Consider the following 23,491-nt stretch of genomic DNA (forward strand, 5'->3'; position numbering starts at 1 on the left):
TGGGGATTTTACCATTTTCCATGTATTGTTTGAGGGTCACCCCATCCCACCATCGTCTTAATTCTTGCTTCATGAGCCATTCTAATTTCTGAAACAATATCTTGAGACTAGTCTCAGTGGTTGCCCCTTGGTTAGTTGTTTGTTTGGAGGCACTTGCCCCAAACAAATCCAATGCCATTTCCTCACGGCCATGTTGAAATCTAGGCATAATATACAGAATATAACAACAGGGATGAGTGCACAACGGTCCACAATTGAGTTACAAGAAAATGCTCAAATTGCGGCTGACCACGGTTCAGCACATCAAATCCCAAGTAAATATAAACAGTAAAAGGCTTGTGCAGCTACTTCCAGAGCTTGCCGCAATTCTGCTCCACTGGAAACCAGATAAGCAAACTTTGTACAGAAGGGAAGGTGCACCACATCAAAGTCAATTAACTCCAAATGCATTCAAAAATATCTTTATTCAGGCCTTATGATATAGCCTGGTGTTTGTGAAACTGAGGCACCTTAAGAGATAGTGCAAATATCCTGAAATGCTTCTGTTCGTCTGTGTGTTGATATTCGGTTCCTTTCTCTTTTTTACTTACAAACCGTCCAATCGCCATAATTGACTCTTAGGCTTCTTTATATAGCCTGGTATCTGCGCACTGATTATAGCTTCCCTACATTATGAGTTGTCACCTATATAGGGGACTAGCACGTTCAACTCCAGCTGGAACCATTTGTAGATTTTACTATTTTCTCGTTGTATATTTGGAATGAGCTTTTATCTAAACACGGGACCAGCACGTGTAATTCCAATTTTCTGTAGATTTTACTATTGTCATGTTTTATAATTGGAAATGGCGATTCGTCTGATTTATCATTACTTGGCACACAGTGGCTCTATACGTTTGATAACTCCAGGTTTATTGGCCTTTACAGTATGACCGGGTACCACTTGAACTGGCACTTAACACTACTAACGATAGTTTACATTTAAAGATGGCGAACCTTCGTCTGAATTTTTTTACCAGCACACAGCGGTTCAGTAGATTGGTATACTGAGACTATTCAGTCAGGACACATCAATTAGAGTCAATATGGCATTTTACGATGGTACGAAAATATATAATGAGACACTCTTTGAAATGATTTTTATAGGCTATGTACGGTTTAATTGACAAAATTGTCATAGTTCATCAAATTTGTAATTTTACATAAGGAACTAAACCTTAGGAACTTTGCCTCAATTATTGGTACTTGGCTTTACTATATATTCAAGTACCGGATCAATATATGTTTAACTCTGGTGATCCACAGAAATGTCAACAGTATGAAAAATGGTCCAGTCCAATAGCAATAGTTGCCCTTTTCCAAGAGAGGCCAGGACCTTGTTCCCACTGCTTGATGTAAAACATTGAGTGTGATTTGTAAGCGCTAATGATTACAGCTTGACTTGCCAGTCTTGGAAGTAATCCTTGTAGGTCCAATTTTATGGCCCGAAGCTCTAGGATATTGATATGGAGCATCTTTACTGCATCTGACCAGAGTCCACTGGTAAATGGGTCCTGCATGCAAGCTCCCTAGCTGTCCATGGCTACTCCTGTCATTTGTACTATTCTTTCTTTTAAAGGTTAGAAAAATAGGCCTGCATTGACATGTGTGGGGAATATCCACCATAGCAATGCCTGTTTCAGCCATCTTGTAACCTGGACCACATTGTTCTGTGAGCCATCTACTTATTTCTATTGATCGTCCAGTTCTCGCTAGACAGGTGTGAGTCAGAGCCATGCAAAAGGGTATAAGGCCTATTCAGGATGACAACAGGCCAAGCAAATATTTCTATTGCCTGTCTAACTTGATTGCCTAGTAGATGCTCTCTGCAAAGGACTGAGGCTTCATGACTCTTCCCGGCGAGGAATATGCCTTTCCCAAATCCATGTCCAGTATTGCTTCCAAGAACTAAAGCCTAGTGTAGGGTTCCATAGAGGATTTCAAGATGTTTAGAGTCAGTACCAAACTGTGAAACAGACTGATGCAGGAAGACCACAGAACCCTTTGCCTCTTCCCTTGATGGATGAGTCAGTTATCTCAATATGGGTACACTTGGCAACCCCGTTTTCTGAGGAAGCCACCGACTGGCAGTAGGCACATGGAAAATATCTGAAGTACCTATCAAGGTGGACGAATGGAAGCACCTTGAATTGGCAGTGCTGTTACACCACTGAAAAGTGGAGGTACATCCTGTGCTTCCATTATATAAAGATGTGGAAACAGGCATCTTGAAGATCGAGCAGGGTTAAGTAATCTCCTTTCTGGATCATTAGTAGCGCTTCTTTTAGGGTAATCGGATGTAAAGACTGCTTTTTCAGGAGATATCTGTTTTCTGAGAACTAGAATCCCTCAGCATTGTTTCTTTTCTTCTTTATCACAAAACATTTGGAATAAAATCCATGGTTTCTCTTGACCGTCTCGATCACTCCCTTGTGACGGAGATTTTCCTTTTGTAAATCTCCGAAGTAAAAGGTTCCTTTTTGAGTGGGCTGACAGGTAGTTTCTATATGAACTCCAGCATTTGTCCCAAGAGCACAATCTGCTGCACCCATCGGTCTGATGTTATGGACCTCCATGCAGCACAAAAGTGGAAAATCTTAGATTTGGATCGTAGCGAGTGACAGCTGCAGAGTCTAGCTCTTTTCTGGTTGTCGTTAAAGTGCGACGGAGAGTCACTCCTCTTCCTTTCAGACGATCTGTCATTCCCTTGTCTTTGCGTGGTCATATCCAGTAGTGGGGAGTAATATGGTCAGCCCTGACCCCCATATTGATTGAAAGGTCCCTGTAGGCATGGGATGTCTGAGTAGCAAAAAGTGGCCGAGCTGGGACATCTATACTGCAGTACTCCTAGGGATTTCCCACATCTGTGTTCGTCAATGTTTTGTAGGGAATTATCCACATGTTAGCTGACAAAAACCTGAATTGGACACGCACACTTCAGCATCAATAATGGCTGCAGATTTTATTGCTCCCTCTTTGACAGCTGCCTTTGCAGTTTCTTTTTTTGCCTTCTGAGATGAGGTCAAGTAGCGGCAAGGTGTCATGCCGCATCTGGCAATTGTAATGGCCTCAATATTGCCAATGCATTGGCAGCTTTAATAAAGGTCACTGCCATCTAACAAACTACCTTTGCGGGCCAAATGATCTATTGGCTGCCTCGGTCTGAGGCACAGATGATGGCATGATCAGGTTCTTTGACCTGTGTTGAGGAGGTGCTGTCTGGTTTTGGATGACCATTAAGACAGGCAGGTGCCGATTCTGGGGCCCTGTACCTCCAATCAAGGCACCACTGCTCACGCAGTAGCTAGGCTTTATCATTTTTAGGCCTTAAGATCAAACAAAGTCCAAGTACGGATTGTATTGTCTTGCCTGGTTGTTCTTTAAGGTCAAACAGAGCATTGCTACACCACCAAAGTCATTGGTAAACACAACTTTGTGGCAGCTCTTTCCATCAGAGCATGAAACTGGACTAGGTCATTCATGGCAAATGTGGTTGTTGAGCTGTCACTGTCCAAGACTATGATGTTGGCATCCCATTCCTCTGCCATCTCCCTGGGGGAGCTCACTTTCTTCCACTTTCATATCCAAATACACAGAATCTGATCAGTCGCGCCCCCCCCCCCCCCCCCCATGTTCTTAGGACGTGGTCGGCAAGCAGTTGCTTGACAACTCTAGACAGTGTCCATCCTAGGTGTGGGTGTTGGAGGGGACATAGGTGACTGAGTGGCAGTGGAGGGATGGGCATAGGTTGCCCACCATGGTGTTGAAGCAGTAACCTTTGAATGGTGTCCATCCTCTGCTACCAAATTGACAGAAATGTATCACACCTGCAAGACATCGGTCTCTCTACCGTAACGAGGAGGACCACAAGGAGGATTGTCAGCTAACAAGGTCTACAATTGATACTCGCACTCCTGGTACATTTCCTTTTACTCCAGGGCTTTCTCAAACTCAAAGACATAACGGCACATTAAGTTGCACAAGACTGTAGGCAGTATTTAAGGCATCTTGGTCACCAAGATCTGCCTTTTGTCCAGAATCTAAGTGGGCAAGCTTGCGATCATTTTGATGGGTGAAAATGTAGCTACGGGAAAGCCCACTGTGCATGGTGCCATCAATGTTGATGGTAGAAAGAGGGATGTCTCTGAAGTGGTCGCAGACAAGGTCATATTCTACAGAGCTTGACCAATCGGTGGCAATGGGAGGGCTGTCAACGAGAAGTGTTTCCCTCACAGGTAAGAAGTCACTGGTCAGGAGGGCAGATGAACTACGACACCATATGAATTGTATTTTCACACTGTTTCTTGCATAGTTTGGTGTTGGTCCTTCCTGTAGTATTTTTCAGAGGAAACCCATTTTTTTTCCCCAAGAGGTGGCTACAAGTGCTTTAGATAAAAAGTCCAACTCCGAAAACTCCACACACTGCTTTTTTGCGGCACGTTGTTATAAGTGCTTTGTAGAGCATTGTGCACGGAATAAATCCCAAATGAGGGGCAACCCCCTTAGGAGTATTGTTTTTCTTTGCCAAGAAATACAGTTCCAGCTCCACATCCTTCAGTCTTCGAAGGAAAAAATCATACAAATATCACAGCATGAAGCCTTTTGTCCTTAATAAAGGCAATAAATGCACTGCTCAAGGGGGAATCATCAATTTAGATCTTTATCAGTCCAAAGGTTGAGCAGGATTGGGTAAAAAAATGACTTCTCTGTCGTTGGTGACATCCCTGGCTCAGATTGTGGAGATATTTCCAGCCAGAAAACTTGCGCTAAAAACGAGCTTACTGTGAAAGTGGAAGGTAGGGCTGGTTTAGTTCCGGGATACACCAGAAAAACAACAGGATAAGGTCACAGAATTTATAGCAAAGTTCTCCTCGCACACAACATGCCTTAGAATTAGGAGCAACGGTGTCCTTGAAGGGGAGTAGGAGAGCTAGTACTGCCACCTCAATGGATGAAGTTCACACTTTTTCAAAATGATGTGGATGGGCTACTGAACAGTTGAGACCAGTGGACATTTTAACATTGTTTACTGCTATTTAAAATCAAAGGGGAGTCCCAGCTGGACAGTGGGAAATTATTCAAACATGTGAACCTATGAAAGATCTAATGCTGGCGAACAGATAGCAACAGGATACCAGAATGAAGCAGGGGTGGGAAAATAGGAAAGGGGAAAAAAACCTAAACAGACAATGCATGTAATCAGCATAATGATAGTATGAGAACCCAAATGATGGTGAATAGCGGGGAAAGGTCTAGTACAGAGCCTTAAGGTACACCTATCCTAAGCATGGTGGGTTCCGATATCTTGGACTCCCAGAAAACTGCAAAGGTGTGTTCAGACAGATATGAAGCAAGCTACTCCTGAGCTAGTACTGAGATGCATAGCGAGTTAAGACAGGATAGTAGTGTTAGATGGTCAACGGTGTAAAAGGCAGTAGATAAGTTGTAGCCTATGAGGATAGAGACAAGATGATTACGATGTGCAGCGGTACTGAATTTGGATGTATATGATAAATATAAATACAGCTTCCGTTGAGTCGATAGAGCAGAAACCAGACTGCAGCAGATTAAATATACTGCTAGAGGACTGAGCTTAAGACAGATAAACACTGGAGAAAAATGAGTAGAGCCAGTGAGCATTAATTGCCGCAAGAGAAATGACAGCTTTTTTTTTTTTTTTATTATATAAAAAAAGGAGAGGTAGGGCCAGTTTAACTTTGAAACCAGCTGGGAGGCGGCCACATGAGATGGAAAAGTTGGAGAGGTCAAACACAAGAACAAGAATGAGAGCAAAAATGTGGTTTCTTCAGTGCTCAACAGGTTGGATTGTGCAAAAGAAGGGTTGATTATTTTTTTTTTTTAAATTGTAATTCATCCATTGGGAGACATGTAAAGGGAAGAGTATTTGTAATGCTGAGGTGTAAAGGGGGGGTTCGTAATATTGCATGAGAAAAATAAAAATTGGTCATTATTCCATGTAATGAAAGGTAGAGCCAATATATGTACAACAATATTACACTATTATATGTTGATGTTGTGCTTGGACTAAAGCTTAAAGAAAGTGAAAGAATTAAATTTTGCACAGGATGATGTAACTTTTCTTTAAGGTTGGAAGAACTGCATACGGTTTATACTTCCCAGTTAGCAAAACAAGGCCTTTAGTGTTTGTCTGGGAACTATCACAGCTTCTCTTAAGATTCCTACACAGTTTGTTCTTCATATTGTTGGAGTACATCATATCCCGTTTTTGAAGTAGGTGCTTCATTCAGTTAGCATAAGAGGTCTTGAGATAAGCCATTCTTCCAACTGCATGACTGTAGTTAATCAAAATGTGGGTCGAAGGATTGTAATTTACACTCCGATTGACACCAAGTTTAAAATAGAGGTACAAGAAAAGAGATTGGAAATCACACACTTCTGTTGCAGTAATAACAAATAGCACATTTGTACTGAGCAAGTTAAATGATCTATTGCATAGATAATATCCAACTTATAACTCACAACTGGCAGAAAAGATAGTAAAATAAAAAACAAGCATAGCCAACAAGCATTTCACTAGGGGCTGTAGTTTGTCAGTGAGCTTTCTCGGGCTATAAACAAAAAAGGACAAACAATACAGATACAAAGGAGAAAATCCCATCAATTTGAACATAAGGCAATGTTAAGAATGTTGTATCCCAAAGAACAGCTTGGAAACGGATTGTGCTGCAATACAAATGTGAAAAATAGTAATATACCTTCTTGGTATGTAGCCTGAGATGTGTCCTCCCTTTGAAAAATACATAGGCAAATAGAAGACATGAATGATATTTAGTTTGTTTGAACTAAATAGCTAACTAACTTGCAAATACTCTGCACTTGCTTTGTGTCATAAAAAAAAAGACAACTTGCTTTGTGTAAAAAATAAATAAATAAAAAAGGCACCAGATGTTGAGTAATATAATTAACAGCACCCAGACCAAAGAAACTGTCATTTAAGCTTTACAGAAAGCTGTGCAACCTTCACACATTCTTAAAAGGTGAAGTTGTTTTAAAGAATTTCGTGGTAGAGCCAAAAAAAAGGATGGTGCAGCAGCTATCGCTAATTAAGGTTAATTGGTTTAGTAAAGGGTTAATGTCTTGACTTTCAAAAAGAGTTTACCAAGCTCATCCCTTAAAGGCCAAAGTATCACTCCTGACCAGTAACGTTAATGGATGGAGTTCTGTAGAACCTCAAAAAATAAATCCATGAGAAAACATTGCCAATTAGATTGTGATAATCATGCTGTATCCAAGGTAGGACAGATATCTTTAAAACATATTTTTTAAGTAGTGTATTCCATGTTAGAGTACTGCTACATTTGTATATTGTAAACTAGATAAAGACACACAACTGGAGAGGAGACAAAAGAAAGCCTCCTGACAAGGTAAATATCTAGCAAGCACGTCTTCACATTCCCCTGGAACCTATCCATGAATCAATTTTGGATTCATCATAAAATAAAATGGGTTGGTATATTGCAAACCAAGGACTTGCCAGCTTAGCCAATACTTAAATGAACAAAGAAGAAAAGCTGAGATAATGACTGAAGACTTTAGCAAATTAGTTAAAATCCAGGGAGGTCATCTCAGGCATCTTAAAAAGTTAAGTTTGTAAGTCACATCAGTAGCTGGAGGTATTCCTGTGGGGTATGAATATTGTTGCAGATTTTAGTGTTGTTAGTGTTGACACGTATTCGCCCTTCTGGTCCATTTTCACAGATACAAGCAGTGAATTACCACTGCTAGGGGCCTGAATCCCCATCTCCCATCACTTTTCCCAACCTACCTGAACCCTTTGTTTTCCGACAGTCACTTTCCCGACCCTGTTCCTCAGGCTGGGAAAGCAATACAAGACTGTTAAGACTTTAAAAAAATATATTTTGTTTTGTATAGAGTTAAAAGCTTTTGTTTAATACAGTGTAGTACATATCAATTGCTCATCTTGATCAAAAATCGATGATCATGAGCGAAGTCAGCTTTCCCCATTTTTACATTCCTCTCGTAGAGCTGTCCCGCCAAGGATTTTGAGGCACTTGCTTGAAGCTATTCTACTACTTTGTCTTTTCAGAGATTGCTTAATTACCTAAACTGGAAGAAGGCTTTCTGGGCCCATTGTCAATTTAAACCTCTCACTTTTGTGAAATAAGAACATATTTCCACCTTCTTTACCTGAGAAAAGCTAGACAATTTTGTCAATTGAGGTGGCAGCATCTGCAAAGGCTTCCTTAATATTCTATTAAGTATTCCCCTCTAAGCCTTCCTTTAGTTTTGAGGGATAGGACTTTTTCTTTTTTTTAGAATTTACACACCTTTTATTGTTGTACCTATGCCACATAACTGTTACTGCTAAACGTTTCAATTGTACTTATCACAAACAGATTAAAAATTTCCATTTCTTTGCATGACCTACCTCCCCCCCTCCGAGTTTAACAAATTCACTTGTGCGATTTCTCATACGTGTCAAAATAAGATTCCTTTTGTTTCGCAACTACTGTAATTTTTTTAAATCCATTTTCATGTCATCATTTTACCTAATTTCGATATTTTGAAGCAGTCTCAGTCACCAACAATAATTAACAACATTAAAACAATACAAACAAAGCATGAACAGAGGTTGTAAATTATTGTTTGCACTTCAGAAAACCGGAAATGTTTTTCTGGGGGAAACAAAATAAATGCTGTAATTTCTACATCTGCCACAGAAATCTTAAAATATAATGTTTAAGATAGTTGAATGCCACAGTCAGTGCAATGTTTGTTCCACTTTCCAACACATTTCTTTCATAAACATCTCATTTTAGAGCAGGAGGAGTGGACAGATCATCAAGAACCATGGCAAAGATCCGACAAGTGGAGCGTTCTTGTTGCATTTCAAAGTGTAGCTTACTCCTCTTGCCATGCAATGAAGTAGCGAGTTCCCACCTGCTCAAAATGTTCAAAAATAGAGGACTAAGATCACTGTAAATCTTGCCATAACTTCAAGTCTCACTTCCGTCCAGTGAAAAATATCTTCCAACCAACATTTAAGCCTACAAGTAAAAGAAAGGGCATATTTATATATTACATGTATTGACATATCTGAACAACATTGGTTTAAAAAGAGATCAAACTGATGCATTTACACAAACACAGGTACTTTAAACCAGTGCTAGGGTTGGTGCACATAAGTTGATTTAGTTTCAGACACTCAAACTATTTACACACTTAGAATATTCAAAATGTTGTTAACTACATAAGAAAGGCAACCATTACATACAGGATGTGAAAAGTATTTAGCCTAAGCCTCTAGCATAATCCACATTTCATTTCAAAGCAGTTTTATAATATACGTCTGCATTTTGCAAATTTTACCAACCATAGTTTCAGGGACAATTTCTAATTAACAGACAAATAATCATGTACCTAATTGATCACTGCTTTTTACCGTTCTTTAATGAATTCAGACAACTAATTAGTTCTTGACCAGTAACTCACTCGCACCCATTTAATCCAATTTGTTCTACACAATTAATTCATAGATTCAATGGATACCACCATTTCAAGAGTTTCTATATTGAGTGAATTTCAACTTCTGCAAAATATGTTCCCCTTCTTATACCCACATCATCACAGCACAAGCTGTTTGTCAATTGAGGTGAAACCTAGCTCACTCTTAATAGCAGAATATTTATGAAACTTCATGAAGCAAAGGAGTTTCATCAAAGTCTGGCAGTCACTCATGTTTAGGTGGCTTGCCTACAAGCATGCGTGCTGCGCGGACGCGTGCCGCAGGCACACCTAAGGCAAGCCCGTCTACTCCAGTCAGCGTCCCTTAAGCAGCCAGCACCAGCCACGCTGCCCGTTTCGCTTCCCTGTCTAGAGCCTCTCCTCAGTCCTACAGTCGTGTCGAGCAGCTTCTGCTTCGTTCCCAACGCTGATAAGTGCTCAAGCCTCTGAAGTTTTAGACAACTTATCTATGGTCTGTGAGAGCTGTAACTTTTGCTTGTGCCCTAGACCCGCAGATTCTTCCTCACCAGCTACCTTCCCTCTGAAAAAATGTATGGGGCAATGTATCCTTGCAGCCTTGATTAATGCGCGCTCATTAGCTAGGCACTCTCTTGGATGAGTCTCTCGACTCACTGTTTATAACGGAGACTTGGCTCAATGAGTTTTCCAACCCAGTAAATGAACTGGCCATTCCTGGGGGATACAGAGTGTCTAGTGTTGATCGCAAAACCGGAAGAGGTGGAGGTATAGCGGTGGAGTTTAGGGATAAGTGGACCTTCCATCACGGAGAGACCCTGGGGATAGGAGATGAGGAGGCGCTGGATTTTTGTATTAACATTTCACCCCATCTCACACTGGGCGGCACATTAGTCTATAGACCTCCAGGTCTTGGAGGAGCTTTCCTTAAAGCCCTGGATGAGGTCATTATTCTCCGCGCTCTTCGCTTCTCCCACTTTCCATTTCTTGGGGCTCTCAACATTCATCTGGGCTGTGCTGAGGTGGGGAAAACTCTGAAGTTCTTCGACTCTGAGCCTTTTCCAGCTCTCCCAATGGGTTAGTTCCCCCACGCAGCGTGAAGGACACATTATGGACCCGATATGCTTAAACTTGCCCATTTCCATTTTTGTCAAAGAGCCCCTCTAAGTAGCCTGGACTGATCACCTTGTGGTCCCCTTCTCATGGACCATTGAGAGTTTTCACCCACCTAACCAGCCTTGCCAAGGCAGACCCTCCCACAAAATTGATCCTGCCGCGTTTAGCCTGGTTTTGGCAGAGACTCGACCAACCTTGGCCAAGGATTTGGGAGGAGCCTTGGAGAGTTTTACTAGTTGGATCTCGCAGGCTGTTGACATCCATCTCACCTCTCACCATATAGGCGATCCAGAGACTCCCCCTCAAAACCATGGTTTCCCGATGAGCTCAAAGCGCAGAAACATCACTGCAAAAAATTGGAGCGATGTTGGAGATTGGCATATTGTCCACTATCCAAATTGGCATTAAGGAGAGCGCAGAATCATACTATGCATCCATACGGCAAGCTAAGAGCCTGTACTATGCCGAGCGTATCGCTCTCTAAAAACAACGCCAAAGAAATCTTCTCCATCGTGCAGAGCTTCTTGGCCTCTAGTGCTGAGATTATTACTCTTCGTACCTTGGTCACCTGGTGAGAGAAATGGTCTAGTTTTTTCATCGATAAGATTCAGGGGCTCAAGGTGAATTTCAGGATTAGCACCATTGTTCCGGTAGGAAATTCTTCCCTTAAAGTTCCAACATCTACCTCGTCTCTATCACCCTCTCTGGCGGCCTTCTCAAATATTGCTCTGCAAGACTCCCTAAAAAAAAAAAAAATCACTGAAATCTGGCTCCCCGTCGGATCCCTCTCTGGCCAGGTTGTTAGCCTCAGTTGCTGAGGTAGTTAATCCTGAGGTCAATACTCTGATCAATATGTCCCTACAGACCGCTACAGTTACCCTAGATTGGAAGCAGGCCAAACTTTTACCTCTGTTGAAAAAAACCTTCTTTGGATCCATCTATCCCAGCTAGCTTCCGCCCTATCCCTCTCCTTCCGGCCATGGCGTAAGTCTGTGAGAAAGCTGTTAACAAACAGCTCACTAACTTTGTGGAAGGTTCTGGCCTGCTCCATCCAGCTCAGAGTTCAGAGCCTCCTATAGTACAGAGATGGCCCTTGTTGAAATCTCTGAAGCAATTAGAGAGTGTTTGGACGCTGGTGGCAGAGCGGCTCTCATTTTACTACATCTCTCTGCGGCCTTTAATACTGTGTCTCACTCCCTGCTACTGGCCAGTCTCTCGGATATCGGTATCTCTGAATCTGCTTGGAGCTGGCTTAAATAATACTGGAAGACAGAGCGCAGCAAGTTTGGCTGCCCCATCTTCATCTGCTCCCCAAAGTGCGACTACTTGAGTGCCTCAGGGTTCCACCTTAAGCCCCCTCCTCTTCAATATATAAGTCATCCCGCGGTTTTGTCTGGCGGAGGAGTTGGGCACTAAGATAATCACATATGCGGATGATACCCAACTCCTCTTTAAATGGTGCAAAAAAGACTTATCCCCTGCTCGAGCTAGAGCTTGCCTTCGGCCGTTTTCCAATGGCTCCTCTCTGCGCAGCTCAAGTGCAATGAGGACAAGTCAGAAATCCTCTTGTATGGGCCCTTTCCTCCTCAGTTTAGGGAATCGCTCTGGCCGGCTGACTATCCACTGCCCAATTCCGTGGGTCAGCCGGTCAAAAATCTTGGGATCTGGTTCAACGAAGATCTCCGGTTCTCTACAAATGCCAGGGTACCAGCTGAAGAGACTGCAGGTAGTGCAGAACGCTGCAGCAAGGTATCTACTTAACATTCCAGGGAGATCCAGTATAAAGCAACATCTGCATGATCTTCACTGGCTTCCCGTGGCTGAAAGAGTTAAATTTAAAGCCCTCACCCTGGCTCATTCAGCCCTGTACGGATTTGGCCCTGTATACCTTAGGAAACGTTTAAAGTTTTATGTGCCCCTGAGACAGTTGCGCTCAGCGGCGCAGCTTCTGGCAGTTATTCCGCGCTTCCGCCTTACGAGATTGGGTGTTCGCCCCATGGCTTACAAGGCAGTGGTGGCTTGGAACTCACTTCCTTTGGACCTTCGCAGCATCCAGGACCCAAAGCTCTTCAGGAAACAGCAAAAAAACTCTGCTTTTCATTTAATTATCCATCGTTCTCAGCTCCCATTTAGGTGTTGCACCGGGACACAAGTATCTGTGCGCAATATAATTGTCAATAACATAACACATATCTCATAAAAACTGGTAGCACATTTATCAGCAGGGCTATTTTATTACTATTAGGTGTCATGAGTGGAGCAGGGTATTTTCTCTTTAATTATAAGTAACTATCTAATGCCTTTGCCAAGGGAAGAACATCTTTCTACTGCCTTTCCAAAACTGATGCTGATCTAATTGAGTCAAGTACTACATCCAGGGAGGTATATGGCTGCACAAACTTCAAGTGTAACACATCTAGCTTGCTCTCTATTCCAAAGTTAATCTTTATCAAATCCCATAATCTGAGGTTTTCCACAGTTCATCATGAAGGCATTCGTTTTACTGTATGTAATATCTGAGCTTGTTCAATGATCACTGCAATCCAACTGTTTTGTTATATTTTATATCGGTACACCCAATATAGGTTTAGAGAACATCGCACTCTTTCCCTACATCATCTCCCCTTCAATTCATATGAACGAGCCTTATAAGGACATAACTCCAAATAAGGACAGAATGCCTTATAAGGACCGACACCTTTTAAGGACTAAACCTTTCACCTAGTTCTATGAGGAGGGAAGGTTCTGCCCGATCGATGTTGCTAAGACGTCATCCATAGCACATATGAATAATTTAGGAGTACACTATCCAGGGGGCATACTTCACCTCTCCTATCTACGCACAAAGGTTTAATCCCCAACGTCATCCTCATACTGATCAATGGGTAACAGACGCACACAGACTGTATACATACAGCACCTCTTGCTATCAGTAGTCAGGAGGGAACCGAGACTTCAAGGCCGACACACTGACCAGAGACGCTGCGGCTCCTGCATACCATCGCTCCAGCTAACAGTGGTCTAACTATACCTGTCGGGGTGTCCAACTCAAGTCCAGGACGAAGTCCCACACTCTCACTATGAAGGTTCGACTAAATCCTTGCGGGATCCTTGGCTCTTAGATTCTAGATTATTAGACCATGAAGTAGCCAATCTGTTGATGGTAATTCAGCCACTGTGAATGGTAGCCTATCCAGTTTTTTTTTTTAATTTGCAGCATTGTATATTTTGCTCCCCTTTGTGCCATTTCCATCAGTGTATCAGTTACATTGTATTCTGAAAACAGAGACAGCGTTTATAAAACACCAAGGCACAATTCCTGCATGCAAAGATTGTAGTATCCAGCTTAATAGCATAATAGAACGTAACTGTGATGGGCTGTGTTGTAATATGGCTAAATTCTGTTCCAATATGTCAATAGCAAAAGATACAATGTTGCCCAATGAATATACTCTGGAGGTCAAAGTTGTTAACCCATTATCTAACAGAGCTAACGCTTTTTTATAAGTTTATACGGTCTATTTCCCGTATTCTCTCTGCGGTTTATTGTTGGGAAATCTTCCAGATTTCATTATAGGCAGCATAAATGCCTGCATATATGAAACGTTTTTGACGTGGTTTCCTAGGTCCTAGTAAATAGACCCCAAGATCCATGTCATGTGAGAGGAAAGATAAGTGATGTTCACTTCTGCAAGTGTTAGGGTTTCCAGCCAATCTAGGCACAACTTCCCAACACTGTAGGATGTCACTACCCCTGGATGTTCTCTCTGTACATATCATGGGTCTGGACTATGCAGGCTGAGTCCCCTGGTGATGTTCAGGAACCGTTTATGATGTGTTTGTGTCTAAGGGCCAAACCACCCACTCCTAATTTGGCTCTTATCTATTGTACTTCAGTACGTCATCAACTGTTGCCCCTTCCTTTGTAGATATTATTGTTTTACACAGGGCCTGTAATGGTTCAGTTTAGAATCTGTCTTGCCACATGAAAGGAACTCCAGCTGCCGTGATCATGCCAGCGTTTGAGCTACTTTTGAATGTTGTTGTGGGATGCTCCCGGGCATCGCATATCTGGTCACCGTGAACACCAGGGTTACTTGCTGTATGCAAGTATGGTTTCCTCCGACAAGTACAGTCAGGGAGGCGCCAATATGGCCTTCAGTGAATGTTTCTTTTATACAGTTTGATGCTTTGAGCAGAATGAAAGCCCACGTAACAATATTTCCTACATGCACTAATTACAGTCCTAATATTATTTAGGACAAGACTCAAACATCTCATGGCCTTGCAAAATGCACACTTGTCTCATGCAGCAATGGCTCACTCAAAGATCCCTGAGCAAGTATGCCTGTGGACACCTGGCCACTACACATGCATAAGTGCCACACACCCTCTATACGAATACCAATAAAATAGACATGGCCAGTGCCACCATTTTGATAGGTTTTAGGGTGGTATCCACGTTGTTCATGTGACAGGGCACTAGAACAAAGTAGACTGATCTGACGCAAACCAGAATCTGCTTCAACTTTTGCAGACCAGTGTATCAGTGCAAATTATGAATACCAATAGCAGAACCAGCAACTGGTGACTAATTTATGAGAAGTGTGTGGATATGCTCTAACTTCATACCTTACATTTTTACATTTCAGTTAGACTAGAATGTAGATGCACACCTACTTAAGTCTCTGGTCCTAGAGCAGACTGCTCCCATTCTCTGCAATCAGCACTGATCTGCAACTCCATTTTACCATCAACTCAAGATGACCACAATGGAAACTAAAGCTTGGGGAGGAGTGCACAACTGTTCAACCTCTTATGTAAACAAACATCACCCAAGCCTTCAATGCCCAAGCATCAATGTGCAATGTTGAGTGTTGAAAATACCTTCACTGGTGATGAGGCTCCAGAAATTCCATACGATGTGCAGAACTCGTTGATTAACCTAGATAGTAATTTTACTTGCGATACAGAAGGGTTCATGTGTTTAGTATGGCGATGCTCTTTAATTAGCAATTATATTCCGCTTGAACTAGAACATTTAATTACTTTTTACAAGCTAATTAGAAAAATCTACAATTAACGGTATTGGTTGATGTGAAAAAAACAGCTGTTCATGAATGTCACTTAGCATGGGCAAGTTTACCAACTGAGCTATTAACAAAACTGTGGTGCCGAAGACAACAGGTAAACAGTTCAAATGGACTCATGGGCAGAGTGGCTAATAGACATGGCCAGTGCCACAATTTTTTAGAGTGGTATCAACGTTGTTTATGTGACAGGGCACCAGAACAAAGTAGACTGATCTCACGCAAACCAGAATCTGCATCAACTATTGCAAGACCAGTGTATCAGTGCAAAACGTATTGTCACAAGAAATATACTAAATATGAGCAAAACGTAACTTACATATGCAACAATGGAAAAGAAGACACCTAAAATATACAACAGACAATGAGGTAACTAACCTGCTAGATTATTGCTGTTCTGAACAACAGAATTGATCATCTGTGAAATACAAGAAAAATGATGAACAGTAAAAAGGCATAATAATAATGCTGCATATTTACTTTCACCAGAAATAAGCGACTATCACGTGATCTAAAAAACATAAAATGACGTGACTGCTTGTCTGGTCAGCTGTTTCATTGAGTCACTAGCACCACGTAATTGCCCCCTCCCCCCCCCCTTTCCCCCATTTGTCTTGATGCCTTGTTCAATCTCTGCTTGAAGGAGGGAAACATTACCTATTCCTGTCAGAACTGCAGAAACAAAATACAACCCCACGCCCAACAAATCCACATAGTACACTTTTTTTTATTTTTTATAATTCTTTTTTATTGAAAAAGGCATGTAAACAATCGAAGCACCACAATGCTCAAAGGTTTCGTAGAGCACAGTAATACAGCAGCTATAGCTCATGGCACAGTACATTCCAAGTCTCATCAAAAATCACATTTATAGCATTACGACATCATCCTCCTCCCCGCTCCCGGGTGGTTCACATATATCCCCACGAAAAGTGTTCCATGAGCCCCATATTTAGGACCATTTTGTCGGGCACCCCATAGAGACATAGGTAGGCACCTCAGTCACCATACACCAGTCCATGTCCTTAGCCCAATCGCCAATGTTGGGTGGGTTCGGGGCCCTCCATAAACGTGCAACATTACGCTTGGCCACCATGAAGCCCAGAGCCACCCAAATGCTCTCCTTAGCACTGAGGTCCGTGGGTTCCCAGATGTTCAACAAACTCAGTTTGATGTTACATGGTATCTGCTCGCTCAACGCCTCCTCCATCATACGTACCACCCTCTCCAAGTATTTCTGTATTGTAGCACACATTCCCCAGTGTGTGAATAAAGGTGCCCTCTTGCCCACAGTGCCGGACACAATTAGTGTCTTGGGCGTAGCCCATATGGACCAGACAAGGCCCAGACAAATATGTTCTGTGAAGGATTTTGAGGTGGACCAATCGGAATCTCGAAGAAATGGAGACCTCCCGCGGAGACGCCACGGCAGCCCGCCACTCCTCGTCCTCCAGTCCAGCCACATCGTGGTCCCATTTACCTCCGAGGCAGATCAGGGGATCCGGCATGTGGTTAATGAGTTTTCTATATACAAGGGATATAGCCTTCTCAGGCAAATCGCCTTCCAAAATCCTGTCCTCCAGCGGAGAGGACTCAGGGAGGTCAGCCCCCTTTGGGAGAGCTGCGAGCAAAGCGTGCCTGATTTGGAGATACCGAAACTGTTCGGAATTGGCCATTTCATATTCTTGCTGCAATTGGGAGAATGGTATGACCTCGCCCGATTTCCACAGGTCCCAATTCTGGAGATGCCATTGGTTTTCCATTCGTCTAATCCCTGGGACCGCGACAGTCGACCCAGCCGGTCACTGTGCCAGAGCGGTGTGGCCCTGGTGAGTTTGCCCTCCCAACCCAGACTCCTAGTAGCGTCTTTCCATACATGCACAGCATGTTTAGTCGGACCGGACAGGATGGGTATCGGTGATTTACTATACACCCCCCCTCAAAGCCACCTCCTGGGAGGAGCCATCGGTCCATCCGGAAGGCCGGGTCATCGTGTCGTGGGGGGTTGAGTGGGGTGCGAGGGGGGCTTACCCTCCCATAGCAATTCCCGCACCAAAGACTATTCCCTTGTAGTACAATGCTGCTACCGTAATTGGCGTGTTCTGTAGCGCATATAAAAGTCAGGAGAGGGTCATCATTTTAAATAGTGCCGCACGCCCCAGGAGAGTTAGGGGAAGCAACTTCCAGTGCTGGACATCTGATTTAAGGAACGTTGGCGGAGGCCGAAGGTTAGTCTCATAAAATCAAGACAAGTTTTTGGATACCCAAATTCCCAGATATTTGAACCCTGGCACGGCCTCCGTCAATTGACAATCCCGGGAAAGTCGGGGCGTCTGCCCATTGACGACGTAGAGCACAGATATAGACCAGTTGATCCGGTAACCTGCGAATCTGCCAAAGATGTGAAATATGTCCATCACCACGGTGAGCGATTTTGCCGGAGAGGAAAGGTAAAGCAGGATAGAATCCGCGTACAAATATGCAGTCCTCCCAGCCATGAGTCAATCTCAGGCCCCTGATAGCTGGGTCCCAACGGATCCACGCCATCAGGGGCTCCAAGGCCAAAGCGAAGAGGAGCGGTGATAGGAGACATCCCTGCCTAGTGCCCCTTCCCAAGGGAAAAACAGGGGACTTGCGATTGTTGCCGACCACCTGCGCCAACGGTTGGCAATACAAAAGGCGCACCCAATCAATAAAGTTCGAGCCAAAGCCTAATTTACGGAGCGCAGCAAACATGTAGGGCCATTCTATGGTGTCGAAGGTCGATGCAGCATCTAGGGACACCACCACAGCATCCTCTCAAATAGTATCCGCCCTGCAGAGTACTCCATGTAGTCGGCGGAGATTAAGAGACGTATTTCTTGCCGGCATAAACCCGGACTGATCAGGATGGGAAGAACCTGCAACAAACGAGTGGCGAGGACCTTCGCGAGGATTTTTGCCTCGCAATTGAGCAACGAAATGGGCCTATACGAAGAACACTGGTCTGCAGGTTTGCCCGATTTATGGATGACTAGGACAGTGGCCAGTCTATGGTCTTCTGGAAGGATTCCAATCTCTTTACTCTCCTTGTACATGTCAGTAAGATAAGGGGCATTTATATCTGCCATCAGCTTAAATAATTCTATGGGGATCCCATTAGGGCACGATGCTTCCACCCCGCAAGTCATGGATGGCCTTCTCCACTTCGGTCACAGTTCGGTCACGCTCCAGATCGGAGCCGTCCTCCGCAGTAAGGGTCGGCAGGTCTATATCACGGAGTAGAGATAAAGCATCCTCCTCTGAATAGGCCGTGCTAGAGTATATAGGGAGCGGTAGTGTTGCCCAAACTCGTCCGCAATATCTTGCGGTGCGGTAACACAGGAGTGCTGGTCGGTGCCAATTTCCACCACCACTCGCCTCACCCACCCTCTACGATCCAACCATGCCAGCAGTTTGCCTGTCTTATCGCCTACATCATAAATCCTTCTGAAAGTCGCTCTGTATTGTGCCTTAGCCGCATTAGCGGCCAAGTCAGAACATTGTTTCATCTTAGTTCGGAGCCTGTGATGTGATTCCTCCAAGTCCTGCGTACGAACTGCGCATTCCAAGACCAGGACCTCCCCCTCTAAGCGCGCCATGTCCGCGGCTTTTTCCTTGTGTTGTCCAGCAATCTGTCCCAGCACTACCCCCTGAATTACAGTTTTATAGGCTTCCCAAAAGGAAGGAAACGGATGAACTGACTGAACCCCGTTTCAACTTGTAATAGAGGTCGGTTTCGCCCAATACTTTATCCTTAACTGAGGGAATAGTGAGATACCAGGGGTTAAGCGGTGCCATGCGGCCTACTGTGGGTTCCCCCACTAGCACCATGCACAGCACGGGTGAGTGATCTGAGATTCCCTTAGCCAAATGCCGAATCTCTTTGACAATATGGATCTGGTTCGGGAGTGTGAATACATAATCTATTCGTGACATGCTACGATGGGGCCCCGAGAGATGGGTGTACTGGAGCTCACTGGGATGCAAGTGTCTCCAAACATCCACCAGGCCCATAGCCCCCAGAAAGCTATGTATGCATTTACGTGACGTCGGCAGGTCTTTCCGGGGCCAGCGATCCAGGGAATCAGAAACATTGGAATTAAAATCCCCCCCCCAATCAGCAATCTCCCGTCCGGTAGATTTAGGAGAAGATCACCAAGATCTATAAATGCCCGAGTGTGTAGGCCTGGCAGAATATACAACGATACCAGCTTAAGGGCAGCCCCCTCCCACACCCCGGACACTGCTATGAACCTGCCCAGTGGGTCCGTGTGGACCTCCTTAACAGTAGAGGGGAAGGACTTGTGAACCAGGATGCCCCCCCCCCCCCCCCCCCGAGAGCCAGAACCAAAGGCAGAATGGGCAGCCATCTGGAATCCCCACCGAGACAGGGCCTTACAACCATTACCCAACAGATGGGTCTCCTGCAAAAGGACGATATAAGGTGAATGCCGCTTCAAGAATTGGAGAACCACCCCTCTTTTGATTTTGTCACCCAGCCCATTCACATTCCAGGATAACAGATTACGTTTCTGTCTATGCATGGTACCCATCACTCGATGTCATAGATACAAGGTACCCCGCTAAGGAGCACATCAACGGGGAGAAAGGGAAGGATGTTCCTGCATTCTTGAGTACTGTTGCCAATGAGAACACCACAAGCGCCTCGTCAGTCGAGTCCTGCTCACTAGACCAATCGAAAGTGACATGCCAAAACAAAAAGAACACAAAAATAATCTGCTTATACAAAAACAGTTCCAAAATCAAAACACAATTACAATCCCCACCCACCCTACAGACCCTGCGTACAACCCCCAAACACCCCCCTCCCTGCTCGGCGGAAACAAAACCTCCCGCCCCCCAAACTAGCGGAGTGCCTATCGCCCACCCTTCCAAAAACTTACGGGTTTGTACAGCCAACCCGAGCACTATCATAGAAACATTTTACTGTACCAACATCAACATGAATAGTCAAGCATATGCATACTAAGAGCATCAACCAGGGCCTAAAACACACCCAAAGACACCCTTTCAATTAACGGAAGAGCGGGCCCAAATCAGGGAGAGCAGTTCAACCATGCCACCTATGACAGTCCAACTTAAACAACAAAGTCTGATGCGGGTAGCTAATACAGCAATATCCCCACAGCCCTCCGTTCGTTTGAACCATTCCAACTTCAAAAAGGGAAAACATACAGACCAGTTATTCGGAGCCACCCGCCGCCTCGATCAAGTCCTGCATGGGCAAGCCACCACCAGAAGCTCGGGCGTCTGTCCATCCTCCCACCTGAGCATGATTGTTGCGTCGGCCCACTGTATGCCAGCTCTCCAGCCAGTCCCAAGTCTCCTCCGGGGTGGTGAAGAAACAGGTGTTGCCCTCCGATTCCACCCTCAACCTGGCCGGGAACATCATAGCATTTTTCAAGTCCTTGTCGCGGAGCGCTTTTTTCACTTCCAAGAAGCTGTGTCATTGTTGCTGCACCTTGAGGGTGAAGTCTGGGAAAAATGTGATGCGGCTATTGTGGAATTCCACTGGCGGGGCGGAGCGGGCACACTGCAGGATAGCATCCCTGCCGCGGAAATTGAAAATCCTGGCGAGAAGTGGTCAGGGGGGGCTCCCGGCCTTGGTTGGCCGCCCGGCACCCGGTGCGCTCGCTCTATGGGGAAGAAGTTGGAAACTCCCCGTGGCTTTAGGTAAGTAGTGATCAAGTCCTCCACGAAGAGGTCAGCCGATGGCCCCTCTGCACATTTAGGCAGCGCAATTATGCGGACGTCATCCAACTGCAGTTCGAGCATCACAGCGTGCGATTGCAGGTCATCTACCTTCCTCTGCAGCTTTGGCGTGTCCTCCACCAGGGAGGTCGCCTTGATTTCAACATCCTTTAAGCGTGTGTTCATTGAGCGCATATCCTCTCTGATTAGGGACACTTCAGTGGATACTGTGTCGATACGCGACTCCAAGGATGTGCGAACACTGGTAATGGCTTCAAGAATGTCATGCAATGTTGGCTCCTTGTGCTTCCCACTAGGCTCAGGTTTATCGGATTTATGTTGGGTTCCTTTGGGGCTGGTGCCGGGGCCTCCCTCCCACGCATACTTCGACAATTTGGTCTGGAGAGCTGCCTTCGAGCCACGACCCCCCGCCATAATGCATGCAAGTCCCACCCGTGGGGCTTATTCACGGTAGATAGTGAATATTTTATTTGGCAGTAGCCGTGGAAGCACCAGACTCAGTTACGCTGCGCAACACAGCCCACAAACAGCAGGAGTGAAGGTCACTGGCAGCACACGTTCCGAATTTCCCAGGACCAGGGTATTTTTAAATGCGCGCAAGGGTTTCTCCTGAGCAACGACTCAACTGTGCCTCAAGGTCGATGTTGAGGGAAAAGGGGTTTCACCCCACAGGAGCTTCTCAGTGGGATTCAGTGTTCACTTTTGGTACATACATGCATTCACAGAGGTTTAGGACAGTGACCTAGCTGGAGAGCCCCTCATTAAATATGACGCAGGTCACAAGGCAGATATAGTATTCAGATGCCCTAATCATGGGCCTATATGGCAATCACAGCTCAGCAATGCTACAGTTCTGGCCCGTGCTGTCCTGGTGCAAGGAGCCTCAGGATGTCTTCTCAGCAAGGCCGTATAGAGCCTGGGTACTCCCCTCCCAAACAGCCGGCTCGGGGCTCCCTTCTCACCGCTGTCTCTCCACAATACCGCTCCCTGTAACAAGGACAGATACGGATGCCGAAGCTCCACGTCCGCCAGCTTCACAGGTACACGCCCAGGTTACAACCCGTCTAGGGCTCCGGAGAAACGTCGGCGCTGGGCTCACACCTCGCTACAATCACACCACATCCCTGCCCCCTTCAGCAGGGGCAGACACTGTTGCCGATTCGCAGCTCCGCTCTTACCGGCCGCTCGGGTGCCCGCACAGTGTTCGGCCCGTCTAGGCTCAGGAGAGACGGTGGCGCGCCCGCTGACAATCGCGGCCTACAGATGGAGAAGTTGCGGTCCAGGACCTCCCTCGTGGCACAACGGGTCGCAGCTCCCCGGCACCCCATCATCCAGACACCAGAGGAAACCGTCACGGTGAGTGCACTTCATCGATATTACATCAAGCCGCACAGCCGCGTCGCCTCCCCGACCAGGCTCGATGGCGCAGGGCTCGGTGTGGGTGTTCCGTCCCTCCGTTCTGGCCGCAGGAGGTATCGATCAGCTCCTCAGCCCTAGCCGATCACCAATGTTGGTATTAGGGTCCTGAAGTAGGAGATTTAACCGGATGAGTAACAGATTTCGTGCTCGGTCAGCAGAGCAGACCGATTAAGCAGCCATCTTGTAGCTCGGCTTGGCCACGCCCCCCCACATAGTACACTTTCAATGTTTTGACCACTGACAGAATATGCAACCAGTGAATTAGTCTTTGCCAAGACCAAACCTTGATCACTGGGCCTGCCTGTAAATTACTGACCACACAATGTATCAGGGAATACCAATCAGTTCTCAGGGTGACAAGAGAGAAAGAATGATTCTTAAAGTCTACAGATAGCATCGACCAACAGGTTGCTGTGCTAGCAAGAACAGTTAACTATAATAAAAATATAAAGGCTGAAAAGAACGCAGATTCTGAAAACTTCCACTTATTACCTCCAGATAAGAGGGTGCTACATTCTTAAAAACATTCTAATAGTGCATAGGTCAAGATTTGAGTAGTTTAGTGATGCCATCATTTTTAGCATTCATGA

The 23,491-nt window shown here is 44.9% G+C and overlaps 1 long non-coding RNA gene across 3 annotated transcripts in view; it reads right to left on the reverse strand.

The window, feature by feature from the left end:
• Positions 1-6,024: 6,024 nt before the first annotated feature.
• LOC146817967 (uncharacterized) overlaps positions 6,025-23,491 on the reverse strand; it is a 63,411-nt gene continuing 45,944 nt past the window's right edge. Inside the window, exons 3-5 of one of the 3 annotated variants that reach the window (XR_014963037.1) lie at positions 16,107-16,146; positions 15,526-15,599; positions 7,939-9,089 (exon numbers count right to left, since the gene is read on the reverse strand). This is a non-coding gene — a long non-coding RNA (uncharacterized LOC146817967). Of the gene's footprint in view, positions 9,090-15,525; positions 15,600-16,106; positions 16,147-23,491 lie in introns of all 3 variants that reach the window. The other 2 variants (XR_014963038.1, XR_014963039.1) reach the window with 2 other exon arrangements.

Source organism: Triturus cristatus, chromosome 6 (assembly GCF_964204655.1).
Source record: "Triturus cristatus chromosome 6, aTriCri1.1, whole genome shotgun sequence".
NCBI classification, from domain to species: domain Eukaryota; kingdom Metazoa; phylum Chordata; class Amphibia; order Caudata; family Salamandridae; genus Triturus; species Triturus cristatus.